The 23,115-nt window shown below is 32.6% G+C and overlaps 2 pseudogenes; both read right to left on the reverse strand.

Annotated features, from left to right (window-relative positions):
- Positions 1-13,049: 13,049 nt before the first annotated feature.
- Positions 13,050-13,144, reverse strand: LOC120204927 (annotated as a pseudogene).
- Positions 13,145-13,657: 513 nt separating this feature from the next.
- LOC120199431 lies at positions 13,658-14,437 on the reverse strand (annotated as a pseudogene).
- Between the last annotated feature and the right edge of the window lie 8,678 nt (positions 14,438-23,115).

Here is a 23,115-nt window from a genome sequence, read left to right on the forward strand (position 1 = left end):
TCAAATCGAAATAAATTGACTAATGGTAATATTTGATCATTTTAAAATTATCGAAAGAAATTTTCTAATATGTGAATATTTATTTTATTTTAATATATAGCATTACGTATTAATACTAGAACTTACATTTTAGATTTGAGTTCCTAGGTTCCTTAATTTTCATAATTTGACACTTTAAGTTAGAAAATGCCTTAATTTACTTTTAGTTTAATTAGGACAAATAGAATTTTATTTGATTACATTGTTTTTACAAATCTAAGGCACTGTTCACTTATCAAGGAATTAATAGTATATCTTCCGCGATCGTGCTCAGGGGGTGACTACTGATAATTCCCTAAATAAGTTGACATCCTTTTTAAAATCGCATCATGTTTTTTTTTTAAAAATGAGGCAATGTTCTGTTATTAGACATAATAGTTGATCTCCCGCATTTACGCTCGGGTGCGAATGCTATCGGTCTCAATAAATGAATACCCTTTTCAAACTCTGCATCCTTAATGATTTTTAAATTAAATAAAGATCGAACTCCAAATTTCTGATTTTAAATATAGGGTAATCAACTAGGTACCAATTTTTGGGCGCTTGTGGGGGTGCTAATCCTTCCCCACGTGTAACCGACTCCCAAACTTGATTTCTGGATTTTCGCAGACCTCAAAACTCGATATTTTGATAAAAACAAAATTGTTTATTAAAATCATCCGGTTTTTATGGTGTCCCAATCAAACCTTAAATGATTGGTGGCGACTCCTCACATTTCAAAACAATTTTCAAAGAGAAACCCCCGAGTCGGTATCGGTCTTTTCCCTTCGGGCGAAAAACGGTTACGACAATTGTGCCTCAACTAACCTATATATAAAGGAGAGGAAATTAATCAAAATGTTATGACCTTCTGATGAAGAGTTTTGTTGAAAAGCTAATAGATATAATTGAATTGATGTAATTTTATACCAAATAATAAGTCTATTCACCAAGTGACATAACTTATTATTAGAAGACATCAATTTTATTCAATTATTTATTAATTTTTCCAACATAACACTAATGTGTGTCTGCAAGCAAAAGTCATGACAAAATTTCAATTGATGCATCCCCGATCAATATTTTCTATTAATACCAAGTATAAAAGCGAAAACATAAAGCAACAGTTGGTGTATACACCATACCCGCAAGTTGCCTATGGTATCGGTCATCTTAAACGAGTTTCGTTTCGGATCCTACACATTATGTCACCACAATGAACATAGTTTAGAACATGTTTCTCTCCAATCTTCATCCAGGAGATTTCGCGAGCAAGTAACTTCAGAAGCTTTCTAATCATTATCTCCCATTCTTTTGATTCCAAGAGTCGTTTTCCTATTCAATATATCATTCAAACCCAGGGCGTGACTAACGAAAGGCGGACTAATATACAACTAAGAAACGGCATGACTTGAAATTTAATAAGATATTTAACAAAATCGGTTAAGCGCTACTGAAAATGTTGACTAATAATAATGTTGTAGGTGGAAAACATGAAGAAATAGTAAAAAAAAATTGCAACTGGAAAACTTTGTTTATCGGTAGGTATCGATACCGTGCACAGGAGTATCGATATATATAGTAATATATAAGAAAGTGAAGAAAATCGGTTAAAAGTAGACATGTATCAATACCTTTACAAGTATATGTATAAAAGTATCAATACTTTAGTAATTTAAAAGAATTGCAATAAAAGCATGTATAGAGTACCAATACATTACACGCATGTAGCGATACATGACAATATAACAGGTTGAAATTTGACAAATCCGGTTTCAATTTTACAAAACAGGTAACAAATTTGACAAAACCGATTGAAAATTGATAAAACTTGTTGAAATATGATAAAAATGGTTTTAATTTAACAAAACCGGTAAAGAGATACTGGAATTGTTGGAATTTGTATCGATACTTTTATAAGTATTTGTACAAAAATATTGGTACTTTGGGAAATTAAAAGAATTGCAATAATAGTGCCTATAAAGTATCGATACCTTAGACACATGTATCGATACATGACAATATAACAGGTTTAAATTTGACAAAATCGGTTTCAATTTGACAAAACTGGTAAAGAGATATCAAAATTGTTGAAAGTATCAATATTGTAACAAGTATAGGTACCATAGTATCGGTACTTTAGGAATTGAAAGGAATTGCAATAATAGTGCCTAGAAAGTATCGATACCTTAGACACTTGTATCGATACATGACAATATAACATGTTGAAATTTGACAAAATCAGTTTCAATTTTACAAAATCGGTAAAGCGCTACTGGAATTGTTGAAAGTATCAATACATTTATAAGTATATATACCATAGTATCGGTACTTTAGGAATTGAAAAGAATTGCAATAAGAAAAACGTCTCGAAAGTATCGATACCTTACACAAAAGTATCGACACTTGGGGATGGTATCGATTAAATATAAATAACATAACCGATTAAAATATCAAAGGCATTGCTAATAGAGAATTTGAAGGGGCATTACGTTCTACGAAATAGATAGAAGACAGTCGTAGTTTTCGAAATCGAAGTGTATTAGTCGCTGCGAAATAGAAGCAATACGTTTTTGAAAGCGTAGTTTTTTGTTGCTGCAATCAAATCGAAAGGTATGTTGTCGAAACCTTAGTTTTTTTAATATTTTAGCATTCGAAAATAGGGGTTGTGTTTTAGGGTTTGGTATTTTCGAAGAAAAGAAGGATTTGAGACCGATTATAGGTAGAAACTGATATTCTAGGTAGAAAATAAATATCGATACTTTTACATAATGTTATCGGTAGAAATTGATATTATAGGAAGTATAATGGTACCGATACTTGTATTATATAATATTCCCATTCATTTGAACGCAAACGGTTACTATAAGATAGGTTATCGATACTTGTTTATTGAATAAACTATATATAACATGTATTTGATTTAATTTAATTTAATACTTGAATGTTCATAAACTGATATATGAAGGAAAAATGAAGTCAATAGATCTTGCAATCGTTCTTCGCGAAGATGACATTGAAATAGAGCCTGAAAATATCAACAATGTAGAAAATCGAAAGCAACCACTGGGTGGATATATGTACTTCTAGTAAGTATCAATGTATTTGTGTAATTGTTGTTGAAATGGTAATTGGATTAAACTATTGAAGAACATGAAATTTGATTACAAATTTAAAATCTTGACAGTATGACTGAATGCCAAAGGATGAAGGAAGTTGGTATTTTCAACTAATTTTAGAATGAGTATTATTTAACGTTAATTTATTGGTTAAGAAAATTTTATGCTTAATTTCAAGTGAAACATGAGGTGTTGGAGAAATGAAAGTCGATGAGTGATGCTAAGAAGGAACCGTATGTGACACTATCCAAAAATGATAGAGAACAATATAAAGCTTGGAGGAAAGCACGTGAAAATAAGGTATTCATTAAACTTGTAAATATTATGATAAATGATATATAAAAACACTAACATTATATATTTTTTAAAATATAGGAAGTGTTGACAAGGTGTAGCATCAAAAGAGTGAACTCCATAATTGAACACTTGAAGGAGAAGAACAAAGTTCGTGTGATGGAAGAAATGAGGTTTGGATCTTTGATAGGAGTGAGGGATCTACCAATTCAGAGGGAATTGTGTCGATCGTTGATGGAGGAATTTGATGTAGAAAAATGTAGAGTTCAATATGGTGATTATTCATTTCCTATGGGGGTCCCATGTGTTGTAGTTGTATTGGGTCTACAAGATAAAGGCAATAGTGTTAAAGAAGTTATTAAGATGAAGAACTGGAAAACACTTGGTGACATATGCTGGACTTGAGAAGGAAATTGAAATCGGTCGTTATGACGAGGATAACCTAAAGGCCTGAGTACTATTGTACCTTGTCGAAATCTTTCTTTGTCTAACGAGTGATACATCCCCGAGCAAGGACAATATAAAGTTGATTTGCAATGAAGAGTTGAAAGGTGAATTAAATTGGGCTGAATATTTCTATGAAAAATTGATTGAATTAATCATTAGATTTTAGAAGGGCCGAAGCCAGACATACCTCAATGGTGCATAGAAATCTTAGAGGTAAATGAGTTGAAGGATGTGTTGGGTTAGAAAAGTTTTAAGTATAGTTATTATAGAAAATGGTAAATTTCATTATAAATGCAGGTTATATTGTTTGATTTTTGGTTTGATTGTACAAGTGTGCTGACATTCCAAAGAACCAGAGTGGCACAGATCATTGCATGAGGAAAGGAAAAAGTAGTTCGAGTGATGGTAAAATTGAAGTTGGAAAGACCGATCAAGAAAGAAATGGTAATAAAAGTAATTATATAATATTAATGATTTAAAAAATGTATTAATAATGTAATTTATTTTTTACTGTTATTGGCAAGGAGGAATAAGAGAATGAAGAAGAAAATGTAGTAAGAGGATTATGGTGAGGGGCAAGTAAATTTGACATTTTGATTTCTGAGCTGGAGGAGCTTGAAAAAGTCATTTCTGATTGTTTGCAAAGACAATCCAGAATCGAAGAGGCAATTAAGAGCCTTAAGGGGAAGTAGGGGGAGTGATGAAAGAAGTGATGAAATTGAGGGGTTAATTGAAGGGGTGATAGGAGATGTTGTAAAAAAATTGATGAGGGGAAAATATCAGGGCTGGAATGAAAGATTTGAAGAGTTATGTGGAGAAAAAATATGATGAATTAAAAAAGATGAAGAAGAAAAGTTAGATGCAGTGAGGAGGAAGGCGTTTAATGTTATGAGGACACTGGAGACTGTTATCGATGCTGACCTGGATTCAGAATGTCCTGTACCTAAAAAGAAGAAGCGAAAGGTAAGATGAATAAATGAAAATTGATTTTGATTTTGATTATTGTGTTGTAACTAATATTTGTAATCAAAATTGTAGGTTGAAAAAATGAAAATACAAAAAGAAATTTGTATATTTGAAAGTGGAATGTGTGAATATGTATGGAATAGTGGCTTTCCATTGAGGTAAGTAATATATATTGCTTTGTGCGTGATATTTAAATATTTATTTGAAAACATTAATCCAAATTTATAAAACAATGAAATTGTAATCGATATGGAAAACCAATACTCCACAGTATCCGACTTTGCGACGTTAAAACCTATGGCATAGGTTAGTGGTGTGGTAAGTAGAAAGTATAAATTGTTAAAACCTAGTGAATATGTTGTAATTGTGTAATTAATTTTGTTAAGTTATTGATTTGGTTGCCTACCTTCCATACAATTTTACGGTGAGTTAAATTAATAAATGTTGAAAACTAGTGTTATTGATGGTCAATTAATAATGATTGTCGAGGAAATGCAGATAATGGTGTTAGAACATAGGGCAAGTATTAAGGAATTTGCACGCCAAATGTATTGATACACATGTATAGAGTATCGATACTTTTAAGTTCTAAACCTATTACTATAAAGTAATAGGTAAATTAACAATGTAAATGGTTAATGTCTATCAGTATAATGATAATAGGCGTAAGTACCAAGTATCGATACTTTTATATAGGTATGAATACTTTTATTCCAGTATGCTTCTTAAACAATTTGCACGAAAAAAGTATCGATACACTTGTATAAAGTATTAATACTTGGAATTTCGAAATGTATTACTATAAAGTAATAGGTAAATTAACAATGTAAACGGTAAAATTTTACCGGTATAATGATAATAGGCATAAGTACGAAATATCGATACTTTTATATAGGTATGGATGATTTTATTCTAGTATACTTCTCAAACAATTTGTACACAAAATATATGGATACACATGTATAGAGTATCGATACTTGGAATTTTGAAACCGATTACTATAAAGTAATAGGTAAATTAACAACGTACATGGTAAACGCTTCTACTGGTATAATGAAAATAGGTGTAAATGTACAAGTATCAATACTGGCATATAAATACCGATACATATAATTTCGAAACATATTACTTTAAAGTAATAGGTAAATTAACAATGTACACGGTAATATATCGATTTCTTTGAAAACAAATTAAGTAATTAACCTATTTTGTTATCGTCGGATTTCTAAGGCTTGATCAGCTCAAACTTAGGTAAAATTTTAGGCGCTACCTAATATGTTGATAATATTGATAAAAAATTAAGTAATTAACCTATTTTGTTATCGTCGGATTTCTAAGGCCCCATCAGCTTAAACGTTGGTAACATTTTAGGTGCTACCTAATATGTTGATAATATTGATAACAAATTAAGTAATTAACCTATTTTGTTATCGTCGGATTTCTAAGGCCACATCATCTTTAATAAGGCACTACATATTACGTTAAATAAGCACTACATGTTATGTTATTATGTTTGATAATGTTTCCAATAATTAACTGGTTATGTAAAAGTCAAATTTTTTGGTGCATTTTACATACAACAATGATATTACCGGTTATTACCATTATTATTACCAACACAATTAATATTTCCGGTGAAAACATATAACATTTAAGCTATAGTTTTTAACTGGTCACCTATTAAAACAGTAACGTCGTTTTTTAGCTGTATTTTAATCACCTCACAACAGAACCTCCTTTAAACCCTGCACATAAAAAATCATTCATAGAGGAATTTTATGCACAAAAGAAACCAAACTCTAGAGATCGAAAAGAAACCTTTTGTGGAAGATATGGCATGAAAATGGAATCTAATGCATTCCTTTTAATTTTAATTACCATAACTAAACGAATGAATACATTCCATGCAGCCTTGTGGTGTACATTCCAATTTTATCCCAAACTATACGTATATACTAATCACATCATTTGTTAATAAAATCAATAGGCCAAGTTATATTATAATATGTTTGAAAAAAAATTAGGTTAAACTATTGTTGAAAATAATTACATAATTGGATGAATTTGGGGATGAAATTAGAAAATTCAAAAGTTTGGGGACTAATTTTTAAAGAGTTATAGTTTAGGGATGAAATTAGAATGTTTAAAGATTTAATGACTAATTTCGAATAAGAGTCATAATTTAGGGATGAAATTAAAATATTCAAAAATTTAAGAACTAATTTAAAATAAATATTATAGTTTGAGGTTTAATTAAACGGTGTGTATAGGGGAAATGGTGGGGGGTCTAATTTGATGGTCAAAGCGTGTTTTTTGCGGAGGTTTAATTTGATGTTCAACTCCATGTGATCAAATCATAGTGGCACAACGAAAGCGTGGTGGGCCCATAACCCATATATCCTAAGATCGAAATCTGGGTCTGATATTTAAAAAAAATGCTTTATAGATACTCTATTTTTCATCTTCTATATGGAAATGCAGCCAGTTGTTACCGCTAGGGTAGAGTGGCACTACTTTTCCACCACAACGTTAATTTATGATCAATATCTAGAAATATATACCAACAAATGGAGCAATCTTATGTAAGCAAAATATTTTTGAAAGAAATATAGCGGAACATTGAGAGATAAGAGTAAGAGTTGCTGAATTTTGGCTGGCCATGGTTGTAAGTATTCACAAATGAAATGGATATTTATACAACTAGTGCATGTTCAATCATAAAATTTCAACATTTTCAAAATCAAACATCAAAATCAAGGAACGATGCAAGCTTAGCAAGGCGAATTGAAATCTAAGATGATTTTAGTTACAGATCTACTAGAGTTCGACGTAAATAAATAGTTGAGAGAAAGAGAAGAATAGGGCGGTAATGGGCTTGACATAAGAGGATCATGGATGGATGCACTTAAATTTTGGTTAATTTATGCTATTATATAAGTTCCAAATTTAGATTATGTAGTCCTTATACTTTCCAAGGTAAAAAGGATATCTAGGGGCGAGCGTTCGATCAAGTCGAATAAAATATTTTTGAGTTATTTGAGTTGATAAGTTTTATTTTATAACTCAAACTTTGTCTAAAAAAGTTTGAATCGAGTTTATAAAATTTGAGTAGAGTCGAGTTATTTGAGTTTCTATTTAAATTTAATTATAATTATTTATAATATTATTCTACTATTTGATTCTAATTTAAACGGTTTTCTATAACCATATACGATACATATATAGTTCATATTTTTTCATATGTGATATACATATATCACACAAAGTTGAGGTACACGACTCAAACTTGAAAACAAATCCACTAATCACTAAAAAATTCAAATTATACGAGTTCTATTTATAACTCAACCTGTATTTGAAATTTTTCAAGCCAAGTCGAGTTTATAAAATTATGAGTCAAGCCAATTCAATTCAAGTTGAGTCGAGTCGATTCGAAACAATTAGATTTTCAAGTCGAGTTGAATTTTACTTACCCCTAGAAATATCAATTGGTTGCATAAACACATTGCAAACTAAAAAACCTGTTAAAGAACACTTACATGTTTCTAAAGAGAAATGAGGCCAAAGTGTAGAAATTCATACTCAAGTTCTCCAGATCCGGTAAATTTACGAACACTACGTACGAAACTGAAGGACCGTTGGTTACTTAAATTTAACTCAACAATATCATTCTCAAATGCAATTAACATATTTTTCTATATTCACTGGTTCAGGGAGTTAAATAGACCGAACCCAAAAACTAAAATTCGAATTCTAATCTTAGGTGCACAAGACCCGTGATGATGAACATCAGCCCCAGAAAAATTTACAAAACCACTGTAAACTGAAATCTGATTGAAATCAAAAACCCATGAAGATGAACATTGAAACAAACCAAGAAAAATGTTAAAAATAAAAATTGAAATATCATAGCCAAGTTTCAACCTAGAATCGATGGGTTATGGGTCCACCGCACTTCTGCTACGCCACTCTGATATGTTATTATGTATTTGATCACAAATATTTTGTAACGTTTATCGTTGTCATAGTGTGTATAAATATTTTAGGGTATATACCTCTAGTCCCAACTCCCAAACTCATTTGAGTATCATTGGCAAAAGAAAGAGAACTCTGGTAATGTGCAGATTTAGTAACATAACATATGATGCATGCGTGCACTATGTAAAGATCACTTACCCAATCATTTTCAGGGTCGATCTTGAAAGGATTCCAATGTATTCTCAAAGGAAGTTGACAACAATTACCATAAGTAATTTACTTTTTCGAGAATGAACCAATTCGATAAATATCAGACATTGCAATAACTTTGTAGAAATATTATCTGTAAAGAGAGAAGAATTAGTGAAAGTAATGCAACATCATTGCATTCACTTCTCAACTCTTTCGGCTTCTTGTTGTCTTCCTCCATCATATCCTGTATAACCAAATGTCAGCCCTTAATGTTTAGGTGTGAGTAACAAATGGTTTGTGATGTAAGGCGAATCTACACACTTTGGGAGAAGAGAGTAGATAGCCTTATTGTGTCCCGATCTAGGATTGACAAGTACTGATGTCCTTGAATTATAAGCTTGGCTGCAATAAATATAAGAAAGAAATGATATTAATAATGGTCTTAAGAAATGAATACATAATAAAGGAAATGAAATAGAAAGAAATGAAAGAGATGGCTGCGGAATTGATGGTCTTGATGGATGTTGATGATGGTGTTGTTGATGAAATGGAAATGGTAGTGATTTGTATCTCAAACACGCCAAAGATGAAACAATACTAAAGAGCACAATCCCGATCTTCACAAACTTGCTTGAGGGGTGGTGATAGTGTCTTCAACCCACTAGATATTAATCTAGGAATTTAGGAATCAATTTGGAAGGAATGACGCCACAAGTATAGGAAATTATACTTGCTTAATCGATAAAGTTCACAAAGAACTTTGAAGAGAAATTAACTCACAAGAGTAATTTTTAATATATGAGATGAGATGAGTTACAAATAAATGCCAAAACCTATTTATAGTTTTCAAAGGGTTATGCCGAATAGATACATGATGGTTCGGCCATGGATGAAACCCCTTTGAAAATACATGATTTTTAAATGAAAATACATGATTTTAATGAATATACATGCTCTTGGCCGAATGGTAAGGTGTTGGTTCGGCCTATGGATGTTTTAAATGCTTTTGGAAGTCATTTGGGCGCCAAAATGGAGAGGAATGTGTCTTTGGCCGAATAGGAAGCATCCCTTGGTGTTTTGGCGCCTATTTGATGTCACATGGAGTGCACATGCTTGAATGATGCACATGGCAGCCTACTTGAATGCACATGGGTCTTCTTGCAAGGCTTTGGTGAGGTTGCAACCATAGGATAATGTCTTGAAGTCCATGGAATGAAGATGGCAGCAACTAGGCGTGACTTGGCTTCCAACATGCATCTAGGTGTCATGGTCTTCAATGGGCAGCAACTTGTCATGAAAGGTCACATTTCTGGAAGGTAACCTTTCATCATTTGAGCTACTTCCCATGTGTATGAGCTGAAGATGAGCTGGTCATAGGTGAATTACATGAAGATGAGTCTTTGGCCAGCTCCTTGTGAAAAGGCACCTCTTGGAATGGCAACTCTTCGCGAAAAGGTACGAATCCACAAAAATTGACTTAGACCATATTTGAAGTACTCTTTGTGGTGGTGATGATGGTGCAACTCTCCAGCTGAAATGAGGTCTCTAGCTAGCTCAAAAGTCCAGCTCAAGTGAGGTATGAGCTCGGGGGTCAGCTGACAACTTTTCATCATTTGTTCTTCATGATCTCCCGAGTCATCCTATGAAAGTTTTCCTAGCTCCTTATCATTAGTTAAGCTCAAATGTAGCTCCCAAGTGTTGGCCGAATATGCCTACATGCATAACATAAAGAAATAAACTAAGTATATAAACTATATAATGCATATAATATAATGATGTGCATATTATAAAGATGTGAACTATAGGTTATAATAATAATTCATGCATCATATGATAATGAATGAATATTAATATTATAACTATAGATTATATACATGAATATCAATCAATGATGCAAACCATAGGATATAATGAATGAATGCAAATACTATGATAATTCAAGTATAGTCTAATATGCAAATGTATGCTCATAATAATATATATAGTGCATAAATAAGTAAATATAATATAAAGTATGGTAGAACTCCCTTATATTGAGTTTTATGGTTCTTCAATGATGTGAGTATGTCATGCAGAAAGTTGGTGCTAAACAGGATCACATCAGTTTGATTCTTTCTTTTAGAAACTGGAACAACCTTATAAGGTGAAGCTAATGGTAGGCCAATTTGCCAAAATTTTAGAAAGAATGAAAAGATTCATGTACAAAGTGAAATGATATCAATGGTGAGTCAAATTCCTACACAAAGTCATGAAAATCCCACACTTTACGGTCAGCATAAAAACCAATCAACATCTATAACTTAATCATAAAAACATATGTTTTGTTCTATCAATTTTAACTCTAGAAATTGAAGGATTTGTTTGTTACTTAAAACGTTAATTCCAGCAAAATCTAATTAAATAGTTTTTGAGGTATTTACTGTTTCATATAGTAAAACAGACCAAACCAAGTAACAAAAATGTATGTTCGAAATCTTAAATGCACAAACCCCAGAAAAATTTGCAAAATAATAATAATATGTAAGAAATTTTGCAAAATAGATGGAAAAATTTTTTTTGGACCTTTTCTTGATTTGTGTGTCATCCTTGCGTAGGTGATGAAATAAAAGAAGAGTTGGTTGCGGAAGATAGTTGTTGATGATGGTGGCCTACAATGGTAATGTTGGAAGATGGTGTTGATGAAGTATGGGCGACAATGATGATGATGATGGAGATAATATATCAAACTCGCAAAAGAAGAAACTATGCTATAAAGCATAATATCTGCCTTTATGAACTTGCTTGAGGGATGATAAAAGTGATTTAAACCCACTAGATATAGATCTAGGAATTGAAGTATCAGGATGGATAGGAATGATGCCACAAGTATGAAAATATACTTACTTAATCGATATAGCTCTAAAAAGAACTTGGAAGAGAGATAAACTCACAAAGGATAAATTTAATTAAGTAATGAGATGTTTGTTACAAGCAAATGCCTTTCCTATTTATAGTAAATGAAATGCTTTGGCTAAATAGATGCAAGGGGTTTCGGCCATAGTATGTGTCTTTATGAAAATACATAATGATATAAATGAATGCACATGTCCATTGGCTTCATGATGATTCATCTAACACTTCACAAGAGAGGTGTTGATTTGTCCAAGATGAATGAATGTGCCCTTGGCCAAATAGTGCTTGTGTTGGTTCATCTTGGCGTTAAACTCAAGCATGTGCAAGGCATGCTTCATGTGTGGTCGAATGCTCATGTAGGTCTCCTCATGTCTCTTTGTTAAATAGGCCTCTTTTGGTTAAAATTTCTTCACCAACGCGAACCCTGTGACTATTGACTCTTCATGAAAAAAACCTTCATGAAAGGAATGTTTGGAAAGTAACCTTTCATGAAAAGGCATGTTCTAGGGTGAATGACCTGGAAGTGAGCTGGCCATAGATGACTTATAACTTGAAGAAGTGTTTGGAAGTTCTTGGTGAAAAGTCTTGTCCCGGAATGACACCTCTTCGTTAAAAGACACGAACTGTAGATATATGACTTTTCATCAAAATGACGCCCCTTTATGAATGATGATATTCGTGTAACTCATAAGTTGATTTGAGTAGCCGAGCTAACTCAAAAGTTCGGCTAAATCCAACTATGAGCTCAAAGTACAACTGGTAAATTTTCCCAAAATTGATCTTGAGTTTCCCCGGAGTTATCCTAGTTAAGTTCCAATAACTTTAGACTTCATTTGTTGTTTTAACTCCCTTCATGTGGCTGAATATCCATTCATAAAAAACATGAACATAAGTTAAGTAAATATGATAAATAAACATATAATATAAAGATCTGAACTATAGGTTATAATAATAACTTAGATTTCATATTATAATGGAAGTAAAACTATCATTATAACCAAAGATACATTGTATGAATATGTCCATATCATAGAAAATTATATATAAAGCATAGATTATGAACATAATCATTATGAATGTAAAGTATGAGAATGATAAAGAAAATAAAACTCCCTCTTGAATTTTATGAAAAGTTGGAGATGCAAGAATAATTAAGATGCTAAATTGGATCACATTAGTAGGGGACATGTTAATCTTCTCTGTATCGTTCCAATTTTATGATATGTGCCCGGAGGGACAATCTCATGGTCAATTTTTCTAATATATGAATACTTTACGCTATACAGTTCTTTAGTGGTGTGGGATCTTTGATTTGTTTCTAATTGAGCAGTAACTATGTTCTAGAGGCCCATTGGATGTGGCCCCATGCAAGCCCAACTAATCAGTTATCCTTAATAGGGGTATTAACGAGCAGAGTCGAGCTCGAGTATTGCCGAGCTCGACTCGAACTCGAGTATTATCGAGCTCAACTCGAACTCGATAACTTTAAATGTAAGCTCGACTCGACTCGAAAACTCGCGAGCTTAAAATTTTGAAGCTCGACTCAAACTCGAAAGATAATATTGAAACTCGATTCGAACTCGAAAAGGCTCGAACACAAAAAAAATTCAAAAGCTCGACTGAAGCTCGAGACTTGAGCTCGATTCAAGATCGATTTAAGCTCGACAGGTTAAGTTTCATTTGCTGAAAACCCATCCCCTTTTATACACTCACTTTACCCCTTATTCCCCAAGGACCACCGATGTGGGATATCAGCTCACAAATGCATAATCTATATATTCCAAGCTTCTTTTCACTCTCATATTTGATCTCTGCTTAAAAAACAAAGCTTCATGAGGAATTTCAGTCCACTTTTTTATCTCTAAATCATACTCCTCGCCGCAAGTGAGAACCCGTAGATCCTTCCCAACTCCACCAGTTCCTCCGATCACATAAAATTTCTTATACAAAAATACCCCACTACACATCTTTCTTGGCTTATTCATTCTTGGTAAAGTTTCCCATTTCTGAGTCTCAGAATTGTACATTTCTGCAGAGCTCAAGATATTACCCTGAGAATAACAACCACCAGCTAAATTTGCAATCTCCCCAAGACTAGCTGACCCAAACAAGCACCTTGAAGCATTCATACTAGTCCCAGAAGTCTATGAATTTGTTAAAATACTATATCTCTATATAACCTAAGAAGGTACCTCATTCCCAAAGACAAGCAACTCAGTTCCCACGGTCAATGATTCCTTATCTGAAAAAATGAAATATTCATTGGGAGACATCCTTGGCAAATACATCCACCTATGTCTAATAGGATCAAATGCCTCCTATTGAAGGAGGTGACAAGAAAAGTAAACCCAATGCTCAACAACACCGTTCTGCTTCCTCAACTTATAGATCTCTCCACTCCTGATCAAGGAACGAAAACATCGATTCAACATGGCAATGAAACCATAATCAGACCTCGAGCGCTTAATCAGACAATTGATGGAGTTATCTCGCCCTATTGATTGGATTAATGAAACTGAGTAAGATGAAAAACAATAATTAACATATGCAAATTTTGTTGAAGCAGGAAAAAACCGAATTCACGATCAAACACAGCTTCACACAAAAAGGTAACAGATCTCAGAATTTCATTGAACACAAACAAGAACAAAAATAAAATAAAATGACAGTCAGATTCAAACGAAGAGAAGTAACAAAATCTAATTAGATATGCTTATAATTTCATCTCATTAATCATGAGATAAACACAAAGCGGTAAATAAAATAGAAACATAAAAATGAAAAACAACAAAAGCAAAGAAGTGATTGATAAAGAAAACGAAACAGGAATAGTAATACTAATGTTGTGAGCGACTTACTGATTGGATAAGGAGAAGTTTGGCAAGGAAAAAAGAATTCAAATGAATCTCTTTTTGCCAAACAATTAATATACTATCTCACTCTTTTTCTTTCTTTTTTCACTTGTTGTTCCTTTGATTTGTTGTTGTAGTTCTTGGCGTTCTATTATCAAATCTTAATAGGATTAAAAAGGACTCGTTTCAATTGCAAGATGTTGTTGACCCTGTAACAGTTGAAATACTTGCACAATTTATAGTTGACAGCCACTTTAGGTCATAACCTAGGGTGCTAATATGGATGACAAAGCCTTCAGTGAATCCCAAGAAGAGACTCGAGCCTCTGCTGGACTATCTAATTCAAAGGTTCATAGTGGTTGTTCTATTATGCTGTTTTAACTGCTTGTAGTTTTCATATCTTGTCCTCCAAATAATATGTTTACATTGCAGATTCCTTCTCAAGAATTGCTGAGGAAATATCTAACCTATGTCAAGTTGAACATATTCCCAAGATTCCATGAAAAGGATATGTCCAAGATTCTTTCTCAAGAATTGCTTGTTTTCAATTGTGTCTTGTAATTTTAATTATTTGACATTGTAATCCCTTAGTTGGCTTGTTTAATTTAATGAGTAATTTCTACTTTGTATGCCTATTTTCAGTTTTATATTGTTTTGGTCCTTCATGGCATTTTTAAAATATGAGTTTAAGTTATTAATAGTAGGTTTAATCTTACATTGTTTCATCTTAATGTATATGCATTTGTATTTCATTTGTATTCATGCATTTATCGTGTAAGCACACTTTAGTTTAGGTAATAATTTAGTCCCTATTTAGGATTATCTTCTTTAAGTAGTTGTGTATATTTATTTTGCATGTTGATATGTTTATGTATAAGTATGTGAATGATTTATTTAGGAGTCACATAACATCATTTTGCATAATTTCTATGTTAGCTTCATGTGCATAACTTAAACCCTAAACTATAAACCTTAAACCCTAAACCCTAAACCCTTAACACTAAACCCTAAACCCTAAACACTAAACCATAAACCCTATCACATAATTATAAGGGATGAGATGTCTTAGTTGTATTATAGACTTTTTAATATATTTTTAAAATTTTATAATTATCAATAATGTATTTTTAATAATGTAATTTTAAAAAATCTAAAATTATAATATAACATTTTTTTTGAGTAGCTCACGAGCTTTTCGAGTCGAATATCGAGTAGCTCGTTTTGGCTCGTTAAGAACTCGAGTCGAGCTCGATCTCGAGTCGAGTCCATTCGATCCGAGTATTTATCGAGCCTTGATCGAGTCGATCTCGAGTAGCTCGCGATCTGTCTCGTCTCATTTACAGCCCTAATCCTTAAGCCATTATTAGATTTGGAAAGAAAAGGATTGAATCAAATTATCCAGTTTAATCCATTATTCCTTTTTTCCTTTTTCATTTAGCCTCGAAGCTAAAATACTCTTCTAAGTTTCATTTTTGAATTTAATCATTAAAAAGTATTTAAATCAGAAAAATGATAGATTAAAACTTAATTTTTCTTATTTTCAAATTAAGAAGACCTCAAAAATAATTGTACCAAAAAATTGAAGACCATGATTTAAAAAAATTAATAGAATAAAAATTTAGTTTTATCTATTTTCAAAATTTAAAAGCCTTCCAAAATAATTAAACCTAAAATTTTCATTAGAGATAGCAACCCCTCCAGCATAACACATGGAAAACTAGGAAAATAATGTATTAGGGTCTCTCAAAAATTAATTTGGGATCTACGGTCACTACTACAGTGTTATTGGAACTCATCATTTTCTCTTGTTGAGTTCCATTAAAGCATTTTTAAATGGACCCCATAATGTGGACTTGACAAGTTTCATAGCCCATAATTAAAAATTCTTTCTAAAGAAAACTCATCATTATCCATTGCTTCCCACTGAACCTCTTTGCCAGCTAGCCCTGCCCTTATTTTCTCTTTGCTCTTCTGGATCTATTTCATTCTCTAGTGAAATGCCCGACTTTGTTAATGTCTTCTTTTTCAGCTTTTACATTGCATTCTTATTTCCAAGGCACTTGCTTTCTCTCATTTTATGAGAAAGGTCTTATAGTTATGATTACCATTTTTGGTGATGTGTTCTCCGTGACTCTTACTTTGGGGCGTTTGGTACAATACCTTTTTTTATATGAACTTTCTAATTCATAGATGCCCGCTTCATATGATTCATCATCAGCTTCATAAAATTCCATTTCTTTCATATCCATCATCTGTTGGACCAAAGCTTTAAACTCGTGGCACTCATGAATAGTATGCCCCTCTTCATCATGATAATGGCAATAATTCTTTCTTTTGCACTCTAAGTTTGTACTATGCAAGATGAATAACCCAATATTCGTCATCAGCCTCCAAATCCATATAAGGGGAGACTTTACCTCAGAAACACTGATCTTGATCTTCTTTCTTTTCTCTTTAGCTACAATGTTCATACCTGCTTCTCCATGATTGGCTAGAGGATTTTGAGCAACATTAAGTGGTTTTGTATCTTTGAAGTGAATAGCATTATGGTTTTACAACCTTTGTATAATCCCATTGAATACAATGCAATTTTCAATGGATTGTACCTAGACGCCTATATGGTATTCCCATAGAACATTTGTATAGTACTTTTTAGGATAAAATGGTTTTGAAGCGTCCACATGATACTGAGACACTACAGGCGTATCATAAAGCTGTTGAAAAAACACTTTGTATGTCATCAGGATCAGGTCAATTTGCACCTTTTCCCTTCATGTCCTTTGTTCCCTCGGCTTTTGCTTTGGTGGCTTTGAAGATGCATTTGTAGTAGTCTTTGGTCGATAGATAGTAACAAATATCTCGGATCTGTAAGTTCTCACATTATTGACATTTCATCTATCCTCTTCGTAGCTGGTATTCTATTGCATTCACCTCCTTCAATATTTCCTTGTTCGATGGCTATTTCTATCACATTATTAACACTGTTCAGAAGTATGCACCTAAAAGGAATAAAGTGAGTTCCCTTTAAACTATAGAGGATTATGGTAAAGATTAGCCCTAAAAGAACAAAACAAGTAGGGGTTATTTGTTTTCCTCTTAATTGAACCATTCAGCATTCAGCGCGTTTGTTTTGCACCTCTGAATGATTCAGTGCTGATTGATTCAGTGCTGATTGATTCAGCAAGACAATGTTGAATGATTCAGCACAGAAGTACATTCTGAATCATTCAGAGCCAGTTATCAAACAATATGTCACATTTAGAGCCAAACCATTCAAAGCCTCTGAATCATTCAGCATTTGAATCATTCAGCGCTTAATCATTCTGAAGTAAACAAACAACCCCGTAGTCTTGTCCCCTCCCTTGAACCGATCTGAATTGCCCGAGCTAACTAAAATACCTTAATCGCTTACCTATAAGAGCCACCAAAATCAATTATTTCTAAACCAAACCCCACACAAGTGATCCCTATAGCCAGAAATCAACAGCTATTTTGTCGATAACCTAGCCTCGGCCACCACTTCGACCACTACTAACAGTGGCCAAAGACCTAAACAAAACCCCCAATTAAAGTCTCTCATTCCCTGAGACTCAAACCTTGTTTGGCACAGATCTATAAAAGGGATCTCAATTTTTACCTCTTTCTCCGATAACCTTTCGAATTCTTGATAATGCTCAACCTCCCACCACAATGGACACGAAGAAGATAAGTATTCTACTTATAAAATTTCCTCTCTCACTTCTTTTTCAATTTTTTTGGGTGTTTACTTATTTCAAAAACTAAGTCCCTTCTTTTTTTGGAGGGGTTTTATAATGCTCGAACAAGTGATTCTTTCTCTTTTTTAAGGGATTTGAAATCTCTTTTACTTAAACTGAAGAGATTTATTTATCTATTTTTCCTTTTGTTGTAGATTTATTGTTTTTTTATTAAGAAACGGTCTTTCTATTTTTGAATAGATTCACAATATTTGAGTTTCTTAAATATTTTCCAAAAAACGGACAAGATTTTAAAAGGAAAACTTTTTTCTTTTTTGATCGGCGCGTGGTGGCCTGAACTGTTGGCTCGTGGTCTTCACACGCGGTAAACGAATGGTCATTTTCCTTTTGATGCCTTGTTATAACTTCTGGGTCATTGGATCATCAAGCTAGATCTAATGGCACACGTTGGTGTTACTCTGATGGTCTAGGGTTTCTTAAGCCCTTAACGATGTCTTCTATTAAGGGCGTTATATCTTCCTTTATCTAATGATGTGTACGCACGTGGTGCAAGGCTATAATCTTTAGGGTTTTAAAACACTAATCTACGTAAGATCCAGACCTTTAATGTTTCCCTGATCCTACTGTGGCCATTGAGCAACGCTGAGGCTAACATCTAAAAATCCTAATTTATTGGGTTATGTAACTTCAACTTGGTTTTCAGTCTCTCACCTCTAAATCAAATTCTTGAAGAAAGAGTATCCATCTAATAAGCCTAGGCTTTGTAATACCACAAAAATTTAGATAATGCTCAAAATGAAAATTTTGAAAGTTTGATGGTCAAAGTATAAATCTTGGAAAAAATAGGGAATTAAGTGATAAATTTCCTAAAAAAAATTATTTCAAAAATAGATAGTTTATTTTTTAGAGTGGAGTTTTATAGAAATCATATTTTGGATTTAGAATTTAGTAAAGAAAAATTAGAAATGGTTAAAGTCGGTAAGGAGTCGGAAATTCAGATAGAATTGGAATTTTACAAATATTTGAAGGATGTTATAAAATGGTTGGAAATATTATTTTAATATTTTAGATCAGAGAAATTTGGTTTCGAAATGTGCAATTTTTCAGATTTAACTGAAACCGTGGAATTTAGTGACTAAAACGCATGTTTTGAAAATTTCATGGGAAATTTCGTAAATCTAAGTCAAATTAATTCATCTTTGAAATATGATAAGGATGAGATGTCTTGGTTTTATGGTGAATAGAAAGATTCACTAAGGGTGATTTGGTCTTATCTCAATTAAATGAATATTTTATTCATTTATAGTGGAATTTAATGTAAACTAATATGAAATGCATCCAACATTTCATCCAACTTGCTCATCTTCTTCTCCAAGCTGTCGTGGGTTTCTCCAAAGGTGAGAGAAAGCTTCAATTCAATTTTTAAGCAATTTCCTTAGGATATTGAGTATGTCGTAAAATAGAAATTGTTACACGCGAAAAACGCTATCATTTGGTACTAATATTGCATGATAATATTGTTGGTGTTCAAAGATCCCAATTTTACAGTTTGTCTTCATATAAGGGATCATGAAATTAATGATGGATCTTGATGTTTGTGAGGTAGTAGATTCATATTCAAGCATGTATGATGATTGTAACATGTTTAATCTTTCTAAAACTTATTCTTTAAGTTTCAGCCATGGATTGTTTGAGTGGGAAAAATTATGGAAAAATTATATAAGGGTTGGAAATGATGAAGAAAGTATTCTACAAGCCACAAAAAAAATTGGTGGACTATTTTGTAATTTTTAAAAAGTTGGGGATCAATTCATCATTTTTTGGAAAATTAATGGGTTGTTGTGTAAGTGTTATATAATTTATGTACTATGCTGCAAATTGTTGTTTGGGAATTAAAATGAGTGTTAGAATGTGAAATTTGATTATTTTGGGAAGTTTAGAAAGATTTTTGATTTAAGTATAACATTTGCATAGTTGGGGTACTTAAATGTAATTATGCTTTTTTTAAAAGCATTTGAATGGTAATAATTTCAATGTTGGAATTATTGGTATTAATAATCTAAGTGATAAAATGGTGAAGGACCATTTTGTGTAAATTGGAAAAGTTGGTTCCAATGTTAAAAGGAATTATTAAGAGTTAAGTATTTTGATAGAGAATGAGTTTCAAATATATTATGAAATTATAATGCATTGATTATGGAAAATGTGATATTTTACCATGAATGTTTTCGGGTATGAATTACCCAAAGTTAAATTATGATAATATACTTTTCCATGGATGGATTAAATAAAATAGACTATAGGCCCAAGTAAGTCATTGAGGAACATGGTATAGTTGGCATGTCATATAGTATAGCAGCTGCAGGTTTATAATACACTTCGTTGTGTATGGTGGGCACGACCTTATGTGTAATACACTTCAGTGTATATGGTGAGCATGACTTTATGTGTAATATACTTCAGTGTATATGGTGGGCACGACCTTATGTGTAGCACTACGGTACAAATATTACTTGAATACCCAGGGTCCTCAGGGTGTTATATTGGGTTATTGTCTATTGTCTATGGTTTATGGTTTATTGGTTAATAAATGGTAACCATGCAAATAAGCTTATGAGCTTATGGAATAAATGGTAAGTATATTGGTAAAATAAGCTTATGAGCTTATGGAATAAAAGCTAAGTATATTGATAAAATAAGTTTACGAGCTTATGGAATAAATGGTAAGTATATTGGTAAAATAAGCTTATGAGCTTATAGAATAAATGGTAAGTATATTGATAAAATAAGCTTACGAGCTCATAGGATAAATGATAAGAAATTTTATATCATTTTGATCATTGTAAAATAATGGACATATGTGTAACATGATTTGATGGCATTGTGATTTGGACATTGAAATTCATCCATGAGTTGTATTGCACTGTTTATTGTTTTAAATTGCCTCACTAAGTATATACTTAGCATGTGATGATTTTCACGTGTAGGTAAAAGGCCAGTACTAGAGTAGAGAGTTTGGAATGACATCAAGCGAGGAGTATATTTTAATATTAGTAAGACATCCTATGATGGAATTTGAATTAGATAGTGGTATGTAATTATTAATGTTCAATTTATTTTGTTGAACTAATTTGGAAACAAAATGGTAACTTTATAGTGATGAAAGGTTAATTTTTATGAGTTTTATATATTTTGCTGAAATTATTATAGCAGTGCATCGATACACATTTTAAATTCGATGTTTCTGTGCATCGGTATACTGTTCACGTCACTGTAGCAGTCATAGGTACATTGTTCACTGTTCACAGTATTATTCATAAAAAATATTTTGGTTTAAATTTGTTATAATGAAACATAATTTATATTATATGATATTTTTATAATATCATTTACCATTTTAAGAAAATAAATTTTAAATCACTTATAAATTGGAAATGGTTTTAGAAAATTCGGGTGACATCTATAATCTGTATAGGTATAATTATACGGGTTATGGGTGTTACAAGCTTGGCTTCCTTTTTATTAACTAGGAACTTAATGGCAGAGTGATTTGTATGTATAATGACTTTAGTTCCTATAAGGTATGCCCTAAACTTATCAAAGTCAAATACTATAGCAAACAATTCTTTTTCAGTGGTGGTATAATTAAGTTGTGCATCATTAAGGGTACGACTAGCATAATAAATGACATGGAAGATTTTATCTTTTCTTTGTCCTAGCACTGCCTTTAGTGCATAGTCACTAGCATCGCACATCAGCTCAAAATGGGTGTCCCAGTCATGTGGAACAACAATTGGTGTCGAGGTAAGGTTTTTCTTCAGATCAGTGAATGCATTGAGGCATTCATCATTGAACACGAACGGTTGGTTTTGTTGCAACAACAGACACAGGCTTTGAAATATTTAAAAAATCCTTGATGAAACGTCTGTATAATTTTCCATGTCCTAGGAAATTCCTGATGCCCTTATTAGTGGTAGGTAGAGGTAAATTCTCAATTACTTCCTTGGATTTGTCAACATCGATGCATTGGCGTGAGATTTTGTGTCTCAACACAATTCCTTTTGTCACCATAAAGTGACATGTCTCCCAGTTTAGTTCAAGGTTGGACTCCTCACATCACTTCATTACTTTAGATAGATTACCGAGGCACCGGTCAAAGTCATTACCCGAGAAAGAGAAATATTCCATAAATATTTTTTAAAAAGTCCTCTACCACTTCAGAGAGAATGGCCACCATACATATCTGAAAAGTTTTCGGGCGTTACATAGTCCGAACGACATTCTCCAAAAAGCATATGTGTCATATAGACAGGTTAAGGTGGCCTTCTCCTGATCTTCAGGTGCTATGGTGATCTGATTATACCTAGAATATCCGTCAAGGAAACAGAAAAATGCCTTGGCTGCTAACCGATCAAGCATTCGATCAATGAACAGAATGAGGAAGTGGTCTTTTTTTTGTTGCCTTGTTGAGCTTTCTATAACCCGTACATATCCACCAGTCTGTGATGGTTCTTGTAGGCAAAAGCTCATCATTTTCATTCTTTACCACAATCACGCCACCTTTCTTCGGCACGCATTGAACTGGACTGGCCCAATAGCTATCGGATATGGGATAAATCACCCTGGCATCGAGCCATTTGA

Source organism: Hibiscus syriacus, unplaced genomic scaffold (assembly GCF_006381635.1).
Source record: "Hibiscus syriacus cultivar Baekdansim isolate YM2019G1 unplaced genomic scaffold, ASM638163v2 tig00000340_pilon, whole genome shotgun sequence".
NCBI lineage: Eukaryota > Viridiplantae > Streptophyta > Magnoliopsida > Malvales > Malvaceae > Hibiscus > Hibiscus syriacus.